General features: G+C 38.2%; 20 non-coding genes across 20 annotated transcripts; all 20 read right to left on the bottom strand.

Moving 5' to 3' along the window:
• Nucleotides 1–219: 219 nt before the first annotated feature.
• trnas-aga (transfer RNA serine (anticodon AGA)) lies at nucleotides 220–301 on the bottom strand. The gene has a single exon. It is a non-coding gene; the product is annotated as a tRNA-Ser (tRNA).
• Nucleotides 302–561: 260 nt separating this feature from the next.
• On the bottom strand, nucleotides 562–643 carry trnas-uga (transfer RNA serine (anticodon UGA)). Its single transcript has one exon. It is a non-coding gene; the product is annotated as a tRNA-Ser (tRNA).
• A 1253-nt stretch (nucleotides 644–1896) lies between these two features.
• trnas-aga (transfer RNA serine (anticodon AGA)) lies at nucleotides 1897–1978 on the bottom strand. The gene has a single exon. It is a non-coding gene; the product is annotated as a tRNA-Ser (tRNA).
• Nucleotides 1979–2238: 260 nt separating this feature from the next.
• Nucleotides 2239–2320, bottom strand: trnas-uga (transfer RNA serine (anticodon UGA)). Its single transcript has one exon. It is a non-coding gene; the product is annotated as a tRNA-Ser (tRNA).
• A 1776-nt stretch (nucleotides 2321–4096) lies between these two features.
• On the bottom strand, nucleotides 4097–4178 carry trnas-aga (transfer RNA serine (anticodon AGA)). Its single transcript has one exon. It is a non-coding gene; the product is annotated as a tRNA-Ser (tRNA).
• A 260-nt stretch (nucleotides 4179–4438) lies between these two features.
• Nucleotides 4439–4520, bottom strand: trnas-uga (transfer RNA serine (anticodon UGA)). Its single transcript has one exon. It is a non-coding gene; the product is annotated as a tRNA-Ser (tRNA).
• A 1714-nt stretch (nucleotides 4521–6234) lies between these two features.
• trnas-aga (transfer RNA serine (anticodon AGA)) lies at nucleotides 6235–6316 on the bottom strand. Its single transcript has one exon. It is a non-coding gene; the product is annotated as a tRNA-Ser (tRNA).
• A 260-nt stretch (nucleotides 6317–6576) lies between these two features.
• trnas-uga (transfer RNA serine (anticodon UGA)) lies at nucleotides 6577–6658 on the bottom strand. The gene has a single exon. It is a non-coding gene; the product is annotated as a tRNA-Ser (tRNA).
• Nucleotides 6659–8432: 1774 nt separating this feature from the next.
• trnas-aga (transfer RNA serine (anticodon AGA)) lies at nucleotides 8433–8514 on the bottom strand. The gene has a single exon. It is a non-coding gene; the product is annotated as a tRNA-Ser (tRNA).
• Nucleotides 8515–8774: 260 nt separating this feature from the next.
• On the bottom strand, nucleotides 8775–8856 carry trnas-uga (transfer RNA serine (anticodon UGA)). Its single transcript has one exon. It is a non-coding gene; the product is annotated as a tRNA-Ser (tRNA).
• Nucleotides 8857–10567: 1711 nt separating this feature from the next.
• Nucleotides 10568–10649, bottom strand: trnas-aga (transfer RNA serine (anticodon AGA)). The gene has a single exon. It is a non-coding gene; the product is annotated as a tRNA-Ser (tRNA).
• A 260-nt stretch (nucleotides 10650–10909) lies between these two features.
• On the bottom strand, nucleotides 10910–10991 carry trnas-uga (transfer RNA serine (anticodon UGA)). Its single transcript has one exon. It is a non-coding gene; the product is annotated as a tRNA-Ser (tRNA).
• Nucleotides 10992–13010: 2019 nt separating this feature from the next.
• Nucleotides 13011–13092, bottom strand: trnas-aga (transfer RNA serine (anticodon AGA)). Its single transcript has one exon. It is a non-coding gene; the product is annotated as a tRNA-Ser (tRNA).
• Nucleotides 13093–13352: 260 nt separating this feature from the next.
• On the bottom strand, nucleotides 13353–13434 carry trnas-uga (transfer RNA serine (anticodon UGA)). Its single transcript has one exon. It is a non-coding gene; the product is annotated as a tRNA-Ser (tRNA).
• Nucleotides 13435–14689: 1255 nt separating this feature from the next.
• Nucleotides 14690–14771, bottom strand: trnas-aga (transfer RNA serine (anticodon AGA)). The gene has a single exon. It is a non-coding gene; the product is annotated as a tRNA-Ser (tRNA).
• Nucleotides 14772–15032: 261 nt separating this feature from the next.
• On the bottom strand, nucleotides 15033–15114 carry trnas-uga (transfer RNA serine (anticodon UGA)). The gene has a single exon. It is a non-coding gene; the product is annotated as a tRNA-Ser (tRNA).
• A 1253-nt stretch (nucleotides 15115–16367) lies between these two features.
• Nucleotides 16368–16449, bottom strand: trnas-aga (transfer RNA serine (anticodon AGA)). Its single transcript has one exon. It is a non-coding gene; the product is annotated as a tRNA-Ser (tRNA).
• A 260-nt stretch (nucleotides 16450–16709) lies between these two features.
• On the bottom strand, nucleotides 16710–16791 carry trnas-uga (transfer RNA serine (anticodon UGA)). Its single transcript has one exon. It is a non-coding gene; the product is annotated as a tRNA-Ser (tRNA).
• Nucleotides 16792–18044: 1253 nt separating this feature from the next.
• On the bottom strand, nucleotides 18045–18126 carry trnas-aga (transfer RNA serine (anticodon AGA)). The gene has a single exon. It is a non-coding gene; the product is annotated as a tRNA-Ser (tRNA).
• A 260-nt stretch (nucleotides 18127–18386) lies between these two features.
• Nucleotides 18387–18468, bottom strand: trnas-uga (transfer RNA serine (anticodon UGA)). Its single transcript has one exon. It is a non-coding gene; the product is annotated as a tRNA-Ser (tRNA).
• Between the last annotated feature and the right edge of the window lie 1532 nt (nucleotides 18469–20000).

Below are 20000 nucleotides of genomic sequence, written 5' to 3'. Positions count from 1 at the left end.
TGTTGTTGCTGCTAGAGACATCATATCTTCATATCTGAGGGCACAGTGAGAAACTAAAGCTAAATCCATTAAAAAAACGTTTATGTATAAGGACATTTCAATGATTTACACAAAGATTTGTAATTTTTTTTCACTTAAGTGGGTTTTTTTTCCGCATGCCCTCAAATTAAAGAGCTGTTCTTAAAGTATCTACATGTTGAGTCTCATTAAAAACCCACCCGTAGTCGGCAGGATTTGAACCTGCGCGGGGAGACCCCAATGGATTTCTAGTCCATCGCCTTAACCACTCGGCCACGACTACTGCTTCGTCAGAAATATGTAGGATTTATGGAGAGGTTAGCTTGTAAGTCATTTCCATTGTTTTGCCTTAAGATTAGCAAAAACTCCGCCAGAACTCGATGCTATAGTTCACATGAACAGGAATAAGTCAAAAGATTCAATTCAACATTTTCTAAGGAAGTTTCTACTTTAGTCCTTGTTGGATGGTCTTTGAAACTCATTTGCAATTTCACCATGTTCAGTGCTGCTCCATATTCTGTGTGCGCCCATTAAAAACCCACCCGTAGTCGGCCGGGTTCGACCCTGCGCGGGGAGACCCCAATGGATTTCAAGTCCATCGCCTTAACCACTCGGCCACGACTACTTTCTCCCCAAAGTATGCGCAGTTTCAGGTGCAGTAAAAGTACAGGTGTGTCAGAGTCAATTGTCGCAGGTGTGTTGAAAAAACCTGATACAATTTGTAGCTGCAGTAAACCACACTCTCACTTTTCAGATGCAGCGTTTCAAAAAGAAAAGTAAAGGGTATGTTCTAACATATTTCTGTTTTGAGAGTCTATAAACTCTATAAACTCTATTGTAAATCTGCAGATGTCAATTGAATCAATTCTTCTTCATATTCTAAGTCCCATTTAAAACATCCCTGTAGTAAGCAGGGATCAAACTTATGAGAGTAAGGTGAATCTGTATTTGTTCATTAAATTAGACGTTTATATGCAAATTCAGGAAAAAAAGTCGTTTAGATTTTAAGGTTTATGCGGGTCCTAATGGTTCATTTGGCCCGGATGCAGAGGGACCCGTATTACACAGTTTAGTTCTGCATCCTAGCCATAACTGGATGGATGCTAGTTGTCTTTTGAGAGTATCACTCAACTACTGAAGGTATTTATAACTTCTTATTATACGTTTTTTTTTTTTTTATCTTCTGAGGATATTTTATCGGCTTAGGGATTTTTTTTAGATGCTTAGGGTATTTTAGCTGCTTAGAGTATTTGCTAACGTCTGAAGCATGTTAGCAGCTCAGAGTGATTTTAGCTAGTGATAGTATGTTTAATGAAGATATGTGTTTTTGTCCTTTACTAAGGTTGTCAGAGTCGTTTCAGCAGCAAATGGTACGTTTGGCTGCTGAGACGTCCATAGCTGCTGATGCTGTTTTTTGTCTTCGGGTATTTAGCTGTGCTTGGTATATGTTTGCCTGCTATGGCTATCTTTTTAGCTGCTGATGTTTTTTGTTTTACAGCTTGGGATATTTTACAGTTCTGTTAGTCTTGTAAATCATTAAAAATGCCTGTTTGCATTAAATTATATTTAAAACAATCTTTTGCACATTATTTAAAGATGAATTGTAGATGTTTAGTTATCTTAGGATTTTTCAGCTACCAAGATTTGTTTGTGGCTATGTGTTGTTGCTTCTAGAGACATCATATCTTCATATCTGAGGGCACAGTGAGAAACTAAAGCTAAATCCATTAAAAAAACGTTTATGTATAAGGACATTTTAATGATTTACACAAAGATTTGTACATATTTTTCACTTAAGTGTTTTTTTTTCCCGCATGCCCTCAAATTAAAGAGCTGTTCCTAAAGTATCTACATGTTGAGTCTCATTAAAAACCCACCCGTTGTCGGCAGGATTCGAACCTGCGCGGGGAGACCCCAATGGATTTCTAGTCCAACGCCTTAACCACTCGGCCACGACTACTCCTTCGCCAGAAATATGTAAGATTTATGGAGAGGTTAGCTTGTAAGTCATTTCCATTGTTTTGCCTTAAGATTAGCTAAAACTCCGCCAGAACTCGATGCTATAGTTCACATGAACAGGAATAAGTTAAAAGATTCAATTCAACATTTTCTAAGGAAGGTTCTACTTTAGTCCTTGTTGGATGGTCTTTGAAACTCATTTGCAATTTCACCATGTTCAGTGCTGCTCCATATTCTGTGTGCGCCCATTAAAAACCCACCCGTAGTCGGCAGGGTTCGAACCTGCGCGGGGAGACCCCAATGGATTTCAAGTCCATCGCCTTAACCACTCGGCCACGACTACTTTCTCCCCAAAGTACGCGTCTCCAGATCGTAAACTTTCAGGCGCAGTAAAAGTACAGGTGTGTCAGAGTCAATTGTCGCAGGTGTGTTGAAAAAACCTGATACAATTTGTAGCTGCAGTAAACCACACTCTCACTTTTCAGATGCAGCGTTTCAAAAAGAAAAGTAAAGGGTATGTTCTAACATATTTCTGTTTTGAGAGTCTATAAACTCTATAAACTCTATTGTAAATCTGCAGATGTCAATTGAATCAATTCTTCTTCATATTCTAAGTCCCATTTAAAACATCCCTGTAGTAAGCAGGGATCAAACTTATGAGAGTAAGGTGATACTGGTGGACTCGTCCTTCACGACTACTTCTTCCGTCAAAGATTAAAAACCCACCCGTAATCGGCAGGAATCGAACCTGCGTGGGGGAAGCCTTCTTCATATCGTTGAAATTTATTTTGCCATAAATTTGTTTTTAATATTTTAGATTAAGCCTATTCAGGGAGGAATAAATTGGTATGTCAACTTAACTTTTATTCCTTTAATGTTGTAGAGTAACAAAGTATCCTTATGCCAATACCCTGTACCACACGTAAGAGGAACCAGCAGCAGCTCGTCAGACATTGACTAGACACAATCAATTCAACATGTTCTGAGGAATGTTCCACTTTATTCATTGATGGATGGTCTAAGAAACTGAATTGCGGTTTTGCCATTTCGCCTGCTGCTTCACGAACTGAGTCCCATTGAAATCCCACCCGTGTTCGGCACAGTTCGACCCTGTGCGGGGAGAACTGTGGTCAAGCTGTGAAATTGGCGCCCAATCTAAACAGCTTGTAATGACATTATATTTCTGTATTTGTTCATTAAATTAGACGTTTATATGCAAATTCAGGAAAAACAGTCATTTAGATTTTAAGGTTTATGCGGGTCCTAATGGTTCATTTGGCCCGGATGCAGAGGGACCCGTATTACACAGTTTAGTTCTGCATCCTAGCCATAACTGGATGGATGCTAGTTGTCTTTTGAGAGTATCACTCAACTACTGAAGGTATTTATAACTTCTTATTATACGTTTTTTTTTTTTTTATCTTCTGAGGATATTTTATCGGCTTAGGGATTTTTTTTAGATGCTTAGGGTATTTTAGCTGCTTAGAGTATTTACTAACGTCTGAAGCATGTTAGCAGCTCAGAGTGATTTTAGCTAGTGATAGTATGTTTAATGAAGATATGTGTTTTTGTCCTTTACTAAGGTTGTCAGAGTTGTTTCAGCAGCTAATGGTACGTTTGGCTGCTGAGACGTCCATAGCTGCTGATGCTGTTTTTTGTCTTCGGGTATTTAGCTGTGCTTGGTATATGTTTGCCTGCTATGGCTATCTTTTGAGCTGCTGATGTTTTTTGTTTTACAGCTTGGGATATTTTACAGTTCTGTTATTCTTGTAAATCGTTAAAAATGCCTGTTTGCATTAAATTATATTTAAAACAATCTTTTGCACATTATTTAAAGATGAATTGTAGATGTTTAGTTATCTTAGGATTTTTCAGCTACCAAGATTTGTTTGTGGCTATGTGTTGTTGCTGCTAGAGACATCATATCTTCATATCTGAGGGCACAGTGAGAAACTAAAGCTAAATCCATTAAAAAAACGTTTATGTATAAGGACATTTTAACGATTTACACAAAGATTTGTACATTTTTTTCACTTAAGTGGGTTTTTTTCCCGCATGCCCTCAAATTAAAGAGCTGTTCCTAAAGTATCTACATGTTGAGTCTCATTAAAACCCCACCCGTAGTCGGCAGGATTCGAACCTGCGCGGGGAGACCCCAATGGATTTCTAGTCCATCGCCTTAACCACTCGGCCACGACTACTGCTTCGTCCGAAATATGTAAGATTTATGGAGAGGTTAGCTTGTATGTCATTTCCATTGTTTTGCCTTAAGATTAGCAAAAACTCCGCCAGAACTTGATGCTATAGTTCACATGAACAGGAATAAGTCAAAAGATTCAATTCAACATTTTCTAAGGAATGTTCTACTTTAGTCCTTGTTGGATGGTCTTTGAAACTCATTTGCAATTTCACCATGTTCAGTGCTGCTCCATATTCTGTGTGCGCCCATTAAAAACCCACCCGTAGTCGGCAGGGTTCGAACCTGCGCGGGGAGACCCCAATGGATTTCAAGTCCATCGCCTTAACCACTCGGCCACGACTACTTTCTCCCCAAAGTATGCGTCTCCAGATCGTAAAGTTTCAGGCGCAGTAAAAGTACAGGTGTGTCAGAGTCAATTGTCGCAGGTGTGTTGAAAAAACCTGATACAATTTGTAGCTGCAGTAAACCACACTCTCACTTTTCAGATGCAGCGTTTCAAAAAGAAAAGTAAAAGGTATGTTCTAACATATTTCTGTTTTGAGAGTCTATAAACTCTATAAACTCTATTGTAAATCTGCAGATGTCAATTGAATCAATTCTTCTTCATATTCTAAGTCCCATTTAAAACATCCCTGTAGTAAGCAGGGATCAAACTTATGAGAGTAAGGTGATACTGGTGGACTCGTCCTTCACGACTACTTCTTCCGTCAAAGATTAAAAACCCACCCGTAATCGGCAGGAATCGAACCTGCGTGGGGGAAGCCTTCTTCATATCGTTGAAATTTATTTTGCCATAAATTTGTTTTTAATATTTTAGATTAAGCCTATTCAGGGAGGAATAAATTGGTATGTCAACTTAACTTTTATTACTTTAATGTTGTAGAGTAACAAAGTATCCTTATGCCAATACCCTGTACCACACGTAAGAGGAACCAGCAGCAGCTCGTCAGACATTGACTAGACACAATCAATTCAACATGTTCTGAGGAATGTTCCACTTTATTCATTGATGGATGGTCTAAGAAACTGAATTGCGGTTTTGCCATTTCGCCTGCTGCTTCACGAACTGAGTCCCATTGAAATCCCACCCGTGTTCGGCACAGTTCGACCCTGTGCGGGGAGTATTTGTTCATTAAATTAGACGTTTATATGCAAATTCAGGAAAAAAAGTCATTTAGATTTTAAGGTTTATGCGGGTCCTAATGGTTCATTTGGCCCGGATGCAGAGGGACCCGTATTACACAGTTTAGTTCTGCATCCTAGCCATAACTGGATGGATGCTAGTTGTCTTTTGAGAGTATCACTCAACTACTGAAGGTATTTATAACTTCTTATTATACGTTTTTTTTTTTTTTTATCTTCTGAGGATATTTTATCGGCTTAGGGATTTTTTTTAGATGCTTAGGGTATTTTAGCTGCTTAGAGTATTTACTAACGTCTGAAGCATGTTAGCAGCTCAGAGTGATTTTAGCTAGTGATAGTATGTTTATTGAAGATATGTGTTTTTGTCCTTTACTAAGGTTGTCAGAGTTGTTTCAGCAGCTAATGGTACGTTTGGCTGCTGAGACGTCCATAGCTGCTGATGCTGTTTTTTGTCTTCGGGTATTTAGCTGTGCTTGGTATATGTTTGCCTGCTATGGCTATCTTTTTAGCTGCTGATGTTTTTTGTTTTACAGCTTGGGATATTTTACAGTTCTGTTATTCTTGTAAATCGTTAAAAATGCCTGTTTGCATTAAATTATATTTAAAACAATCTTTTGCACATTATTTAAAGATGAATTGTAGATGTTTAGTTATCTTAGAATTTTTCAGCTACCAAGATTTGTTTGTGGCTATGTGTTGTTGCTGCTAGAGACATCATATCTTCATATCTGAGGGCACAGTGAGAAACTAAAGCTAAATCCATTAAAAAAACGTTTATGTATAAGGACATTTTAATGATTTACACAAAGATTTGTACATTTTTTTTCACTTAAGTGGGTTTTTTTCCCGCATGCCCTCAAATTAAAGAGCTGTTCCTAAAGTATCTACATGTTGAGTCTCATTAAAAACCCACCCGTAGTCGGCAGGATTCGAACCTGCGCGGGGAGACCCCAATGGATTTCTAGTCCATCGCCTTAACCACTCGGCCACGACTACTGCTTCGTCCGAAATATGTAAGATTTATGGAGAGGTTAGCTTGTAAGTCATTTCCATTGTTTTGCCTTAAGATTAGCAAAAACTCCGCCAGAACTTGATGCTATAGTTCACATGAACAGGAATAAGTCAAAGGATTGAATTCAACATTTTCTAAGGAAGGGTCTACTTTAGTCCTTGTTGGATGGTCTTTGAAACTCATTTGCAATTTCACCATGTTCAGTGCTGCTCCATATTCTGTGTGCGCCCATTAAAAACCCACCCGTAGTCGGCAGGGTTCGAACCTGCGCGGGGAGACCCCAATGGATTTCAAGTCCATCGCCTTAACCACTCGGCCACGACTACTTTCTCCCCAAAGTATGCGTCTCCAGATCGTAAACTTTCAGGCGCAGTAAAAGTACAGGTGTGTCAGAGTCAATTGTCGCAGGTGTGTTGAAAAAAACTGATACAATTTGTAGCTGCAGTAAACCACACTCTCACTTTTCAGATGCAGCGTTTCAAAAAGAAAAGTAAAGGGTATGTTCTAACATATTTCTGTTTTGAGAGTCTATAAACTCTATAAACTCTATTGTAAATCTGCAGATGTCAATTGAATCAATTCTTCTTCATATTCTAAGTCCCATTTAAAACATCCCTGTAATAAGCAGGGATCAAACTTATGAGAGTAAGGTGATACTGGTGGACTCGTCCTTCACGACTACTTCTTCCGTCAAAGATTAAAAACCCACCCGTAATCGGCAGGAATCGAACCTGCGTGGGGGAAGCCTTCTTCATATCGTTGAAATTTATTTTGCCATAAATTTGTTTTTAATATTTTAGATTAAGCCTATTCAGGGAGGAATAAATTGGTATGTCAACTTAACTTTTATTCCTTTAATGTTGTAGAGTAACAAAGTATCCTTATGCCAATACCCTGTACCACACGTAAGAGGAACCAGCAGCAGCTCGTCAGACATTGACTAGACACAATCAATTCAACATGTTCTGAGGAATGTTCCACTTTATTCATTGATGGATGGTCTAAGAAACTGAATTGCGGTTTTGCCATTTCGCCTGCTGCTTCACGAACTGAGTCCCATTGAAATCCCACCCGTGTTCGACACAGTTCGACCCTGTGCGGGGAGAACTGTGGTCAAGCTGTGAAATTGGCGCCCAATCTAAACAGCTTGTAATGACATTATATTTCTGTATTTGTTCATTAAATTAGACGTTTATATACAAATTCAGGAAAAACAGTCATTTAGATTTTAAGGTTTATGCGGGTCCTAATGGTTCATTTGGCCCGGATGCAGAGGGACCCGTATTACACAGTTTAGTTCTGCATCCTAGCCATAACTGGATGGATGCTAGTTGTCTTTTGAGAGTATCACTCAACTACTGAAGGTATTTATAACTTCTTATTATACGTTTTTTTTTTTTTATCTTCTGAGGATATTTTATCGGCTTAGGGATTTTTTTTAGATGCTTAGGGTATTTTAGCTGCTTAGATTATTTACTAACGTCTGAAGCATGTTAGCAGCTCAGAGTGATTTTAGCTAGTGATAGTATGTTTAATGAAGATATGTGTTTTTGTCCTTTACTAAGGTTGTCAGAGTTGTTTCAGCAGCTAATGGTACGTTTGGCTGCTGAGACGTCCATAGCTGCTGATGCTGTTTTTTGTCTTCGGGTATTTAGCTGTGCTTGGTATATGTTTGCCTGCTATGGCTATCTTTTTAGCTGCTGATGTTTTTTGTTTTACAGCTTGGGATATTTTACAGTTCTGTTATTCTTGTAAATCGTTAAAAATGCCTGTTTGCATTAAATTATATTTAAAACAATCTTTTGCACATTATTTAAAGATGAATTGTAGATGTTTAGTTATCTTAGGATTTTTCAGCTACCAAGATTTGTTTGTGGCTATGTGTTGTTGCTGCTAGAGACATCATATCTTCATATCTGAGGGCACAGTGAGAAACTAAAGCTAAATCCATAAAAAAACGTTTATGTATAAGGACATTTTAATGATTTACACAAAGATTTGTACATTTTTTTCACTTAAGTGGGGTTTTTTTCCGCATGCCCTCAAATTAAAGAGCTGTTCCTAAAGCATCTACATGTTGAGTCTCATTAAAAACCCACCCGTAGTCGGCAGGATTCGAACCTGCGCGGGGAGACCCCAATGGATTTCTAGTCCATCGCCTTAACCACTCGGCCACGACTACTGCTTCGTCCGAAATATGTAAGATTTATGGAGAGGTTAGCTTGTAAGTCATTTCCATTGTTTTGCCTTAAGATTAGCAAAAACTCCGCCAGAACTTGATGCTATAGTTCACATGAACAGGAATAAGTCAAAGGATTGAATTCAACATTTTCTAAGGAATGTTCTACTTTAGTCCTTGTTGGATGGTCTTTGAATCTCATTTGCAATTTCACCATGTTCAGTGCTGCTCCATATTCTGTGTGCGCCCATTAAAAACCCACCCGTAGTCGGCAGGGTTCGAACCTGCGCGGGGAGACCCCAATGGATTTCAAGTCCATCGCCTTAACCACTCGGCCACGACTACTTTCTCCCCAAAGTACGCGTCTCCAGATCGTAAACTTTCAGGCGCAGTAAAAGTACAGGTGTGTCAGAGTCAATTGTCGCAGGTGTGTTGAAAAAACCTGATACAATTTGTAGCTGCAGTAAACCACACTCTCACTTTTCAGATGCAGCGTTTCAAAAAGAAAAGTAAAGGGTATGTTCTAACATATTTCTGTTTTGAGAGTCTATAAACTCTATAAACTCTATTGTAAATCTGCAGATGTCAATTGAATCAATTCTTCTTCATATTCTAAGTCCCATTTAAAACATCCCTGTAGTAAGCAGGGATCAAACTTATGAGAGTAAGGTGATACTGGTGGACTCGTCCTTCACGACTACTTCTTCCGTCAAAGATTAAAAACCCACCCGTAATCGGCAGGAATCGAACCTGCGTGGGGGAAGCCTTCTTCATATCGTTGAAATTTATTTTGCCATAAATTTGTTTTTAATATTTTAGATTAAGCCTATTCAGGGAGGAATAAATTGGTATGTCAACTTAACTTTTATTCCTTTAATGTTGTAGAGTAACAAAGTATCCTTATGCCAATACCCTGTACCACACGTAAGAGGAACCAGCAGCAGCTCGTCAGACATTGACTAGACACAATCAATTCAACATGTTCTGAGGAATGTTCCACTTTATTCATTGATGGATGGTCTAAGAAACTGAATTGCGGTTTTGCCATTTCGCCTGCTGCTTCACGAACTGAGTCCCATTGAAATCCCACCCGTGTTCGGCACAGTTCGACCCTGTGCGGGGAGTATTTGTTCATTAAATTAGACGTTTATATGCAAATTCAGGAAAAACAGTCATTTAGATTTTAAGGTTTATGCGGGTCCTAATGGTTCATTTGGCCCGGATGCAGAGGGACCCGTATTACACAGTTTAGTTCTGCATCCTAGCCATAACTGGATGGATGCTAGTTGTCTTTTGAGAGTATCACTCAACTACTGAAGGTATTTATAACTTCTTATTATACGTTTTTTTTTTTTTATCTTCTGAGGATATTTTATCGGCTTAGGGATTTTTTTTAGATGCTTAGGGTATTTTAGCTGCTTAGAGTATTTACTAACGTCTGAAGCATGTTAGCAGCTCAGAGTGATTTTAGCTAGTGATAGTATGTTTAATGAAGATATGTGTTTTTGTCCTTTACTAAGGTTGTCAGAGTTGTTTCAGCAGCTAATGGTACGTTTGGCTGCTGAGACGTCCATAGCTGCTGATGCTGTTTTTTGTCTTCGGGTATTTAGCTGTGCTTGGTATATGTTTGCCTGCTATGGCTATCTTTTTAGCTGCTGATGTTTTTTGTTTTACAGCTTGGGATATTTTACAGTTCTGTTATTCTTGTAAATCGTTAAAAATGCCTGTTTGCATTAAATTATATTTAAAACAATCTTTTGCACATTATTTAAAGATGAATTGTAGATGTTTAGTTATCTTAGGATTTTTCAGCTACCAAGATTTGTTTGTGGCTATGTGTTGTTGCTGCTAGAGACATCATATCTTCATATCTGAGGGCACAGTGAGAAACTAAAGCTAAATCCATTAAAAAAACGTTTATGTATAAGGACATTTTAATGATTTACACAAAGATTTGTACATTTTTTTCACTTAAGTGGGTTTTTTTTCCGCATGCCCTCAAATTAAAGAGCTGTTCCTAAAGCATCTACATGTTGAGTCTCATTAAAAACCCACCCGTAGTCGGCAAGATTCGAACCTGCGCGGGGAGACCCCAATGGATTTCTAGTCCATCGCCTTAACCACTCGGACACGACTACTGCTTCGTCTGAAATATGTAAGATTTATGGAGAGGTTAGCTTGTAAGTCATTTCCATTGTTTTGCCTTAAGATTAGCAAAAACTCCGCCAGAACTTGATGCTATAGTTCACATGAACAGGAATAAGTCAAAAGATTGAATTCAACATTTTCTAAGGAAGGTTCTACTTTAGTCCTTGTTGGATGGTCTTTGAAACTCATTTGCAATTTCACCATGTTCAGTGCTGCTCCATATTCTGTGTGCGCCCATTAAAAACCCACCCGTAGTCGGCAGGGTTCGAACCTGCGCGGGGAGACCCCAATGGATTTCAAGTCCATCGCCTTAATCACTCGGCCACGACTACTTTCTCCCCAAAGTATGCGTCTCCAGATCGTAAACTTTCAGGCGCAGTAAAAGTACAGGTGTGTCAGAGTCAATTGTCGCAGGTGTGTTGAAAAAACCTGATACAATTTGTAGCTGCAGTAAACCACACTCTCACTTTTCAGATGCAGCGTTTCAAAAAGAAAAGTAAAGGGTATGTTCTAACATATTTCTGTTTTGAGAGTCTATAAACTCTATAAACTCTATTGTAAATCTGCAGATGTCAATTGAATCAATTCTTCTTCATATTCTAAGTCCCATTTAAAACATCCCTGTAGTAAGCAGGGATCAAACTTATGAGAGTAAGGTGATACTGGTGGACTCGTCTTTCACGACTACTTCTTCCGTCAAAGATTAAAAACCCACCCGTAATCGGCAGGAATCGAACCTGCGTGGGGGAAGCCTTCTTCATATCGTTGAAATTTATTTTGCCATAAATTTGTTTTTAATATTTTAGATTAAGCCTATTCAGGGAGGAATAAATTGGTATGTCAACTTAACTTTTATTCCTTTAATGTTGTAGAGTAACAAAGTATCCTTATGCCAATACCCTGTACCACACGTAAGAGGAACCAGCAGCAGCTCGTCAGACATTGACTAGACACAATCAATTCAACATGTTCTGAGGAATGTTCCACTTTATTCATTGATGGATGGTCTAAGAAACTATGAAAAAATTGCGGTTTTGCCATTTCGCCCGCTGCTTCACGAACTGAGTCCCATTGAAATCCCACCCGTGTTCAGCACAGTTCGACCCTGTGAGGGGAGAACTGTGGTCAAGCTGTGAAATTGGCGCCCAATCTGAACAGCTTGTAATTTAATTATATTTCTGTATTTGTTCATTAAATTAGACGTTTATATGCAAATTCAGGAAAAAAAAGTCATTTAGATTTTAAGGTTTATGCGGGTCCTAATGGTTCATTTGGCCCGGATGCAGAGGGACCCGTATTACACAGTTTAGTTCTGCATCCTAGCCATAACTGGATGGATGCTAGTTGTCTTTTGAGAGTATCACTCAACTACTGAAGGTATTTATAACTTCTTATTATACGTTTTTTTTTTTATCTTCTGAGGATATTTTATCGGCTTAGGGATTTCTTTTAGATGCTTAGGGTATTTTAGCTGCTTAGAATATTTGCTAACGTCTGAAGCATGTTAGCAGCTCAGAGTGATTTTAGCTAGTGATAGTATGTTTAATGAAGATATGTGTTTTTGTCCTTTACTAAGGTTGTCAGAGTTGTTTCAGCAGCTAATGGTACGTTTGGCTGCTGAGACGTCCATAGCTGCTGATGCTGTTTTTTGTCTTCGGGTATTTAGCTGTGCTTGGTATATGTTTGCCTGCTATGGCTATCTTTTTAGCTGCTGATGTTTTTTGTTTTACAGCTTGGGATATTTTACAGTTCTGTTATTCTTGTAAATCATTAAAACTGCCTGTTTGCATTAAATTATATTTAAAACAATCTTTTGCACATTATTTAAAGATGAATTGTAGATGTTTAGTTATCTTAGGAGTTTTCAGCTACCAAGATTTGTTTGTGGCTATGTGTTGTTGCTGCTAGAGACATCATATCTTCATATCTGAGGGCACAGTGAGAAACTAAAGCTAAATCCATTAAAAAAAACGTTTATGTATAAGGACATTTCAATGATTTACACAAAGATTTGTACATTTTTTTCACTTAAGTGGGTTTTTTTTAACGCATGCCCTCAAATTAAAGAGCTGTTCCTAAAGTATCTACATGTTGAGTCTCATTAAGGATTCAAGGATTCAAGGATTCAAGGAGACTTTATTGTCATTCGCATCACATGTGGTACATGGGGTGGAACGAAATTGTGGTACCCAAGGACCCAGTTTTACCCAGACAGCAGTACTTAAATAAATAAAATATACATAAATATATAAAAATATATGTAAAAATGAAAATAAAATACAGAGAGAAGTAAATGGAGAAGGTAGCAGCAGAGTGTATTTAAAGTGACTAGTGTCGTCAAAAAACCCACCCGTAGTCGGCAGGATTCGAACCTGCGCGGGGAGACCCCAATGGATTTCTAGTCCATCGCCTTAACCACTCGGCCACGACTACTGCTTCGTCAGAGATATGTAAGATTTATGGAGAGGTTAGCTTGTAAGTCATTTCCATTGTTTTGCCTTAAGATTAGCAAAAACTCCGCCAGAACTCGATGCTATAGTTCACATGAACAGGAATAAGTCAAAAGATTCAATTCAACATTTTCTAAGGAAGGTTCTACTTTAGTCCTTGTTGGATGGTCTTTGAAACTCATTTGCAATTTCACCATGTTCAGTGCTGCTCCATATTCTGTGTGCGCCCATTAAAAACCCACCCGTAGTCGGCAGGGTTCGAACCTGCGCGGGGAGACCCCAATGGATTTCAAGTCCATCGCCTTAACCACTCGGCCACGACTACTTTCTCCCCAAAGTATGCGCAGTTTCAGGCGCAGTAAAAGTACAGGTGTGTCAGAGTCAATTGTCGCAGGTGTGTTGAAAAAACCTGATACAATTTGTAGCTGCAGTAAACCACACTCTCACTTTTCAGATGCAGCGTTTCAAAAAGAAAAGTAAAGGATATGTTCTAACATATTTCTGTTTTGAGAGTCTATAAACTCTATTAACTCTATTGTAAATCTGCAGATGTCAATTGAATCAATTCTTCTTCATATTCTAAGTCCCATTTAAAACATCCCTGTAGTAAGCAGGGATCAAACTTATGAGAGTAAGGTGATTCTGTATTTGTTCATTAAATTAGACGTTTATATGCAAATTCAGGAAAAAAAGTCATTTAGATTTTAAGGTTTATGCGGGTCCTAATGGTTCATTTGGCCCGGATGCAGAGGGACCCATATTACACAGTTTAGTTCTGCATCCTAGCCATAACTGGATGGATGCTAGTTGTCTTTTGAGAGTATCACTCAACTACTGAAGGTATTTATAACTTCTTATTATACGTTTTTTTTTTTTTTTTATCTTCTGAGGATATTTTATCGGCTTAGGGATTTTTTTTAGATGCTTAGGGTATTTTAGCTGGTTAGAGTATTTGCTAACGTCTGAAGCATGTTAGCAGCTCAGAGTGATTTTAGCTAGTGATAGTATGTTTAATGAAGATATGTGTTTTTGTCCTTTACTAAGGTTGTCAGAGTTGTTTCAGCAGCTAATGGTACGTTTGGCTGCTGAGACGTCCATAGCTGCTGATGCTGTTTTTTGTCTTCGGGTATTTAGCTGTGCTTGGTATATGTTTGCCTGCTATGGCTATCTTTTTAGCTGCTGATGTTTTTTGTTTTACAGCTTGGGATATTTTACAGTTCTGTTAGTCTTGTAAATCATTAAAACTGCCTGTTTGCATTAAATTATATTTAAAACAATCTTTTGCACATTATTTAAAGATGAATTGAAGATGTTTAGTTATCTTAGGATTTTTCAGCTACCAAGATTTGTTTGTGGCTATGTGTTGTTGCTGCTAGAGACATCATATCTTCATATCTGAGGGCACAGTGAGAAACTAAAGCTAAATCCATTAAAAAAACGTTTATGTATAAGGACATTTTAATGATTTACACAAAGATTTGTACATTTTTTTCACTTAAGTGTTTTTTTTTCCCGCATGCCCTCAAATTAAAGAGCTGTTCCTAAAGTATCTACATGTTGAGTCTCATTAAAAACCCACCCGTAGTCGGCAGGATTCGAACCTGCGCGGGGAGATCCCAATGGATTTCTAGTCCATCGCCTTAACCACTCGGCCACGACTACTGCTTCGTCAGAAATATGTAAGATTTATTGGAGAGGTTAGCTTGTAAGTCATTTCCATTGTTTTGCCTTAAGATTAGCAAAAACTCCGCCAGAACTCGATGCTATAGTTCACATGAACAGGAATAAGTCAAAAGATTCAATTCAACATTTTCTAAGGAAGGTTCTACTTTAGTCCTTGTTGGATGGTCTTTGAAACTCATTTGCAATTTCACCATGTTCAGTGCTGCTCCATATTCTGTGTGCGCCCATTAAAAACCCACCCGTAGTCGGCAGGGTTCGAACCTGCGCGGGGAGACCCCAATGGATTTCAAGTCCATCGCCTTAACCACTCGGCCACGACTACTTTCTCCCCAAAGTATGCGCAGTTTCAGGCGCAGTAAAAGTACTGGTGTGTCAGAGTCAATTGTCGCAGGTGTGTTGAAAAAACCTGATACAATTTGTAGCTGCAGTAAACCACACTCTCACTTTTCAGATGCAGCGTTTCAAAAAGAAAAGTAAAGGATATGTTCTAACATATTTCTGTTTTGAGAGTCTATAAACTCTATAAACTCCATTGTAAATCTGCAGATGTCAATTGAATCAATTCTTCTTCATATTCTAAGTCCCATTTAAAACATCCCTGTAGTAAGCAGGGATCAAACTTATGAGAGTAAGGTGATTCTGTATTTGTTCATTAAATTAGACGTTTATATGCAAATTCAGGAAAAAAAGTCATTTAGATTTTAAGGTTTATGCGGGTCCTAATGGTTCATTTGGCCCGGATGCAGAGGGACCCATATTACACAGTTTAGTTCTGCATCCTAGCCATAACTGGATGGATGCTAGTTGTCTTTTGAGAGTATCACTCAACTACTGAAGGTATTTATAACTTCTTATTATACGTTTTTTTTTTTTTTATCTTCTGAGGATATTTTATCGGCTTAGGGATTTTTTTTAGATGCTTAGGGTATTTTAGCTGGTTAGAGTATTTGCTAACGTCTGAAGCATGTTAGCAGCTCAGAGTGATTTTAGCTAGTGATAGTATGTTTAATGAAGATATGTGTTTTTGTCCTTTACTAAGGTTGTCAGAGTTGTTTCAGCAGCTAATGGTACGTTTGGCTGCTGAGACGTCCATAGCTGCTGATGCTGTTTTTTGTCTTCGGGTATTTAGCTGTGCTTGGTATATGTTTGCCTGCTATGGCTATCTTTTTAGCTGCTGATGTTTTTTGTTTTACAGCTTGGGATATTTTACAGTTCTGTTAGTCTTGTAAATCATTAAAACTGCCTGTTTGCATTAAATTATATTTAAAACAATCTTTTGCACATTATTTAAAGATGAATTGAAGATGTTTAGTTATCTTAGGATTTTTCAGCTACCAAGATTTGTTTGTGGCTATGTGTTGTTGCTGCTAGAGACATCATATCTTCATATCTGAGGGCACAGTGAGAAACTAAAGCTAAATCCATTAAAAAAACGTTTATGTATAAGGACATTTTAATGATTTACACAAAGATTTGTACATTTTTTTCACTTAAGTGTTTTTTTTTCCCGCATGCCCTCAAATTAAAGAGCTGTTCCTAAAGTATCTACATGTTGAGTCTCATTAAAAACCCACCCGTAGTCGGCAGGATTCGAACCTGCGCGGGGAGATCCCAATGGATTTCTAGTCCATCGCCTTAACCACTCGGCCACGACTACTGCTTCGTCAGAAATATGTAAGATTTATGGAGAGGTTAGCTTGTAAGTCATTTCCATTGTTTTGCCTTAAGATTAGCAAAAACTCCGCCAGAACTCGATGCTATAGTTCACATGAACAGGAATAAGTCAAAAGATTCAATTCAACATTTTCTAAGGAAGGTTCTACTTTAGTCCTTGTTGGATGGTCTTTGAAACTCATTTGCAATTTCACCATGTTCAGTGCTGCTCCATATTCTGTGTGCGCCCATTAAAAACCCACCCGTAGTCGGCAGGGTTCGAACCTGCGCGGGGAGACCCCAATGGATTTCAAGTCCATCGCCTTAACCACTCGGCCACGACTACTTTCTCCCCAAAGTATGCGCAGTTTCAGGCGCAGTAAAAGTACTGGTGTGTCAGAGTCAATTGTCGCAGGTGTGTTGAAAAAACCTGATACAATTTGTAGCTGCAGTAAACCACACTCTCACTTTTCAGATGCAGCGTTTCAAAAAGAAAAGTAAAGGATATGTTCTAACATATTTCTGTTTTGAGAGTCTATAAACTCTATAAACTCCATTGTAAATCTGCAGATGTCAATTGAATCAATTCTTCTTCATATTCTAAGTCCCATTTAAAACATCCCTGTAGTAAGCAGGGATCAAACTTATGAGAGTAAGGTGATTCTGTATTTGTTCATTAAATTAGACGTTTATATGCAAATTCAGGAAAAAAAGTCATTTAGATTTTAAGGTTTATGCGGGTCCTAATGGTTCATTTGGCCCGGATGCAGAGGGACCCATATTACACAGTTTAGTTCTGCATCCTAGCCATAACTGGATGGATGCTAGTTGTCTTTTGAGAGTATCACTCAACTACTGAAGGTATTTATAACTTCTTATTATACGTTTTTTTTTTTTTTATCTTCTGAGGATATTTTATCGGCTTAGGGATTTTTTTTAGATGCTTAGGGTATTTTAGCTGGTTAGAGTATTTGCTAACGTCTGAAGCATGTTAGCAGCTCAGAGTGATTTTAGCTAGTGATAGTATGTTTAATGAAGATATGTGTTTTTGTCCTTTACTAAGGTTGTCAGAGTTGTTTCAGCAGCTAATGGTACGTTTGGCTGCTGAGACGTCCATAGCTGCTGATGCTGTTTTTTGTCTTCGGGTATTTAGCTGTGCTTGGTATATGTTTGCCTGCTATGGCTATCTTTTTAGCTGCTGATGTTTTTTGTTTTACAGCTTGGGATATTTTACAGTTCTGTTAGTCTTGTAAATCATTAAAACTGCCTGTTTGCATTAAATTATATTTAAAACAATCTTTTGCACATTATTTAAAGATGAATTGAAGATGTTTAGTTATCTTAGGATTTTTCAGCTACCAAGATTTGTTTGTGGCTATGTGTTGTTGCTGCTAGAGACATCATATCTTCATATCTGAGGGCACAGTGAGAAACTAAAGCTAAATCCATTAAAAAAACGTTTATGTATAAGGACATTTTAATGATTTACACAAAGATTTGTACATTTTTTTCACTTAAGTGTTTTTTTTTCCCGCATGCCCTCAAATTAAAGAGCTGTTCCTAAAGTATCTACATGTTGAGTCTCATTAAAAACCCACCCGTAGTCGGCAGGATTCGAACCTGCGCGGGGAGATCCCAATGGATTTCTAGTCCATCGCCTTAACCACTCGGCCACGACTACTGCTTCGTCAGAAATATGTAAGATTTATGGAGAGGTTAGCTTGTAAGTCATTTCCATTGTTTTGCCTTAAGATTAGCAAAAACTCCGCCAGAACTCGATGCTATAGTTCACATGAACAGGAATAAGTCAAAAGATTCAATTCAACATTTTCTAAGGAAGGTTCTACTTTAGTCCTTGTTGGATGGTCTTTGAAACTCATTTGCAATTTCACCATGTTCAGTGCTGCTCCATATTCTGTGTGCGCCCATTAAAAACCCACCCGTAGTCGGCAGGGTTCGAACCTGCGCGGGGAGACCCCAATGGATTTCAAGTCCATCGCCTTAACCACTCGGCCACGACTACTTTCTCCCCAAAGTATGCGCAGTTTCAGGCGCAGTAAAAGTACTGGTGTGTCAGAGTCAATTGTCGCAGGTGTGTTGAAAAAACCTGATACAATTTGTAGCTGCAGTAAACCACACTCTCACTTTTCAGATGCAGCGTTTCAAAAAGAAAAGTAAAGGATATGTTCTAACATATTTCTGTTTTGAGAGTCTATAAACTCTATAAACTCCATTGTAAATCTGCAGATGTCAATTGAATCAATTCTTCTTCATATTCTAAGTCCCATTTAAAACATCCCTGTAGTAAGCAGGGATCAAACTTATGAGAGTAAGGTGATACTGGTGGACTCGTCCTTCACGACTACTTCTTCCGTCAAAGATTAAAAACCCACCCGTAATCGGCAGGAATCGAACCTGCGTGGGGGAAGCCTTCTTCATATCGTTGAAATTTATTTTGCCATAAATTTGTTTTTAATATTTTAGATTAAGCCTATTCAGGGAGGAATAAATTGGTATGTCAACTTAACGTTTATTCCTTTAATGTTGTAGAGTAACAAAGTATCCTTATGCCAATACCCTGTACCACACGTAAGAGGAACCAGCAGCAGCTCGTCAGACATTGACTAGACGCAATCAATTCAACATGTTCTGAGGAATGTTCCACTTTATTCATTGATGGATGGTCTAAGAAACTAAGAAAAAATTGCGGTTTTGCCATTTCGCCTGCTGCTTCACGAACTGAGTCCCATTGAAATCCCACCCGTGTTCGGCACAGTTCGACCCTGTGAGGGGAGAACTGTGGTCAAGCTGTGAAATTGGCGCCCAATCTAAACAGCTTGTAATGACATTATATTTCTGTATTTGTTCATTAAATTAGACGTTTATATGCAAATTCAGGAAAAAAAGTCATTTAGATTTTAAGGTTTATGCGGGTCCTAATGGTTCATTTGGCCCGGATGCAGAGGGACCCGTATTACACAGTTTAGATCTGCATCCTAGCCATAACTGGATGGATGCTAGTTGTCTTTTGAGAGTATCACTCAACTACTGAAGGTATTTATAACTTCTTATTATACGTTTTTTTTTTTTTTTTATCTTCTGAGGATATTTTATCGGCTTAGGGATTTTTTTTAGATGCTTAGGGTATTTTAGCTGCTTAGAGTATTTGCTAACGTCTGAAGCATGTTAGCAGCTCAGAGTGATTTTAGCTAGTGATAGTATGTTTAATGAAGATATGTGCTTTTGTCCTTTACTAAGGTTGTCAGAGCTGTTTCAGCAGCTAATGGTATGTTTGGCTGCTGAGACGTCCATAGCTGCTGATGCTGTTTTTTGTCTTCGGGTATTTAGCTGTGCTTGGTATACGTTTGCCTGCTATGGCTATCTTTTTAGCTGCTGATGTTTTTTGTTTTACAGCTTGGGATATTTTACAGTTCTGTTAGTCTTGTAAATCATTAAAACTGCCTGTTTGCATTAAATTATATTTAAAACAATCTTTTGCACATTATTTAAAGATGAATTAAAGATGTTTAGTTATCTTAGGATTTTTCAGCTACC

The sequence above is a fragment of the Salminus brasiliensis genome, chromosome 1 (genome assembly GCF_030463535.1).
Source record: "Salminus brasiliensis chromosome 1, fSalBra1.hap2, whole genome shotgun sequence".
Lineage (NCBI taxonomy): Eukaryota > Metazoa > Chordata > Actinopteri > Characiformes > Bryconidae > Salminus > Salminus brasiliensis.
This window is presented reverse-complemented; position numbering and strand designations above follow the sequence as displayed.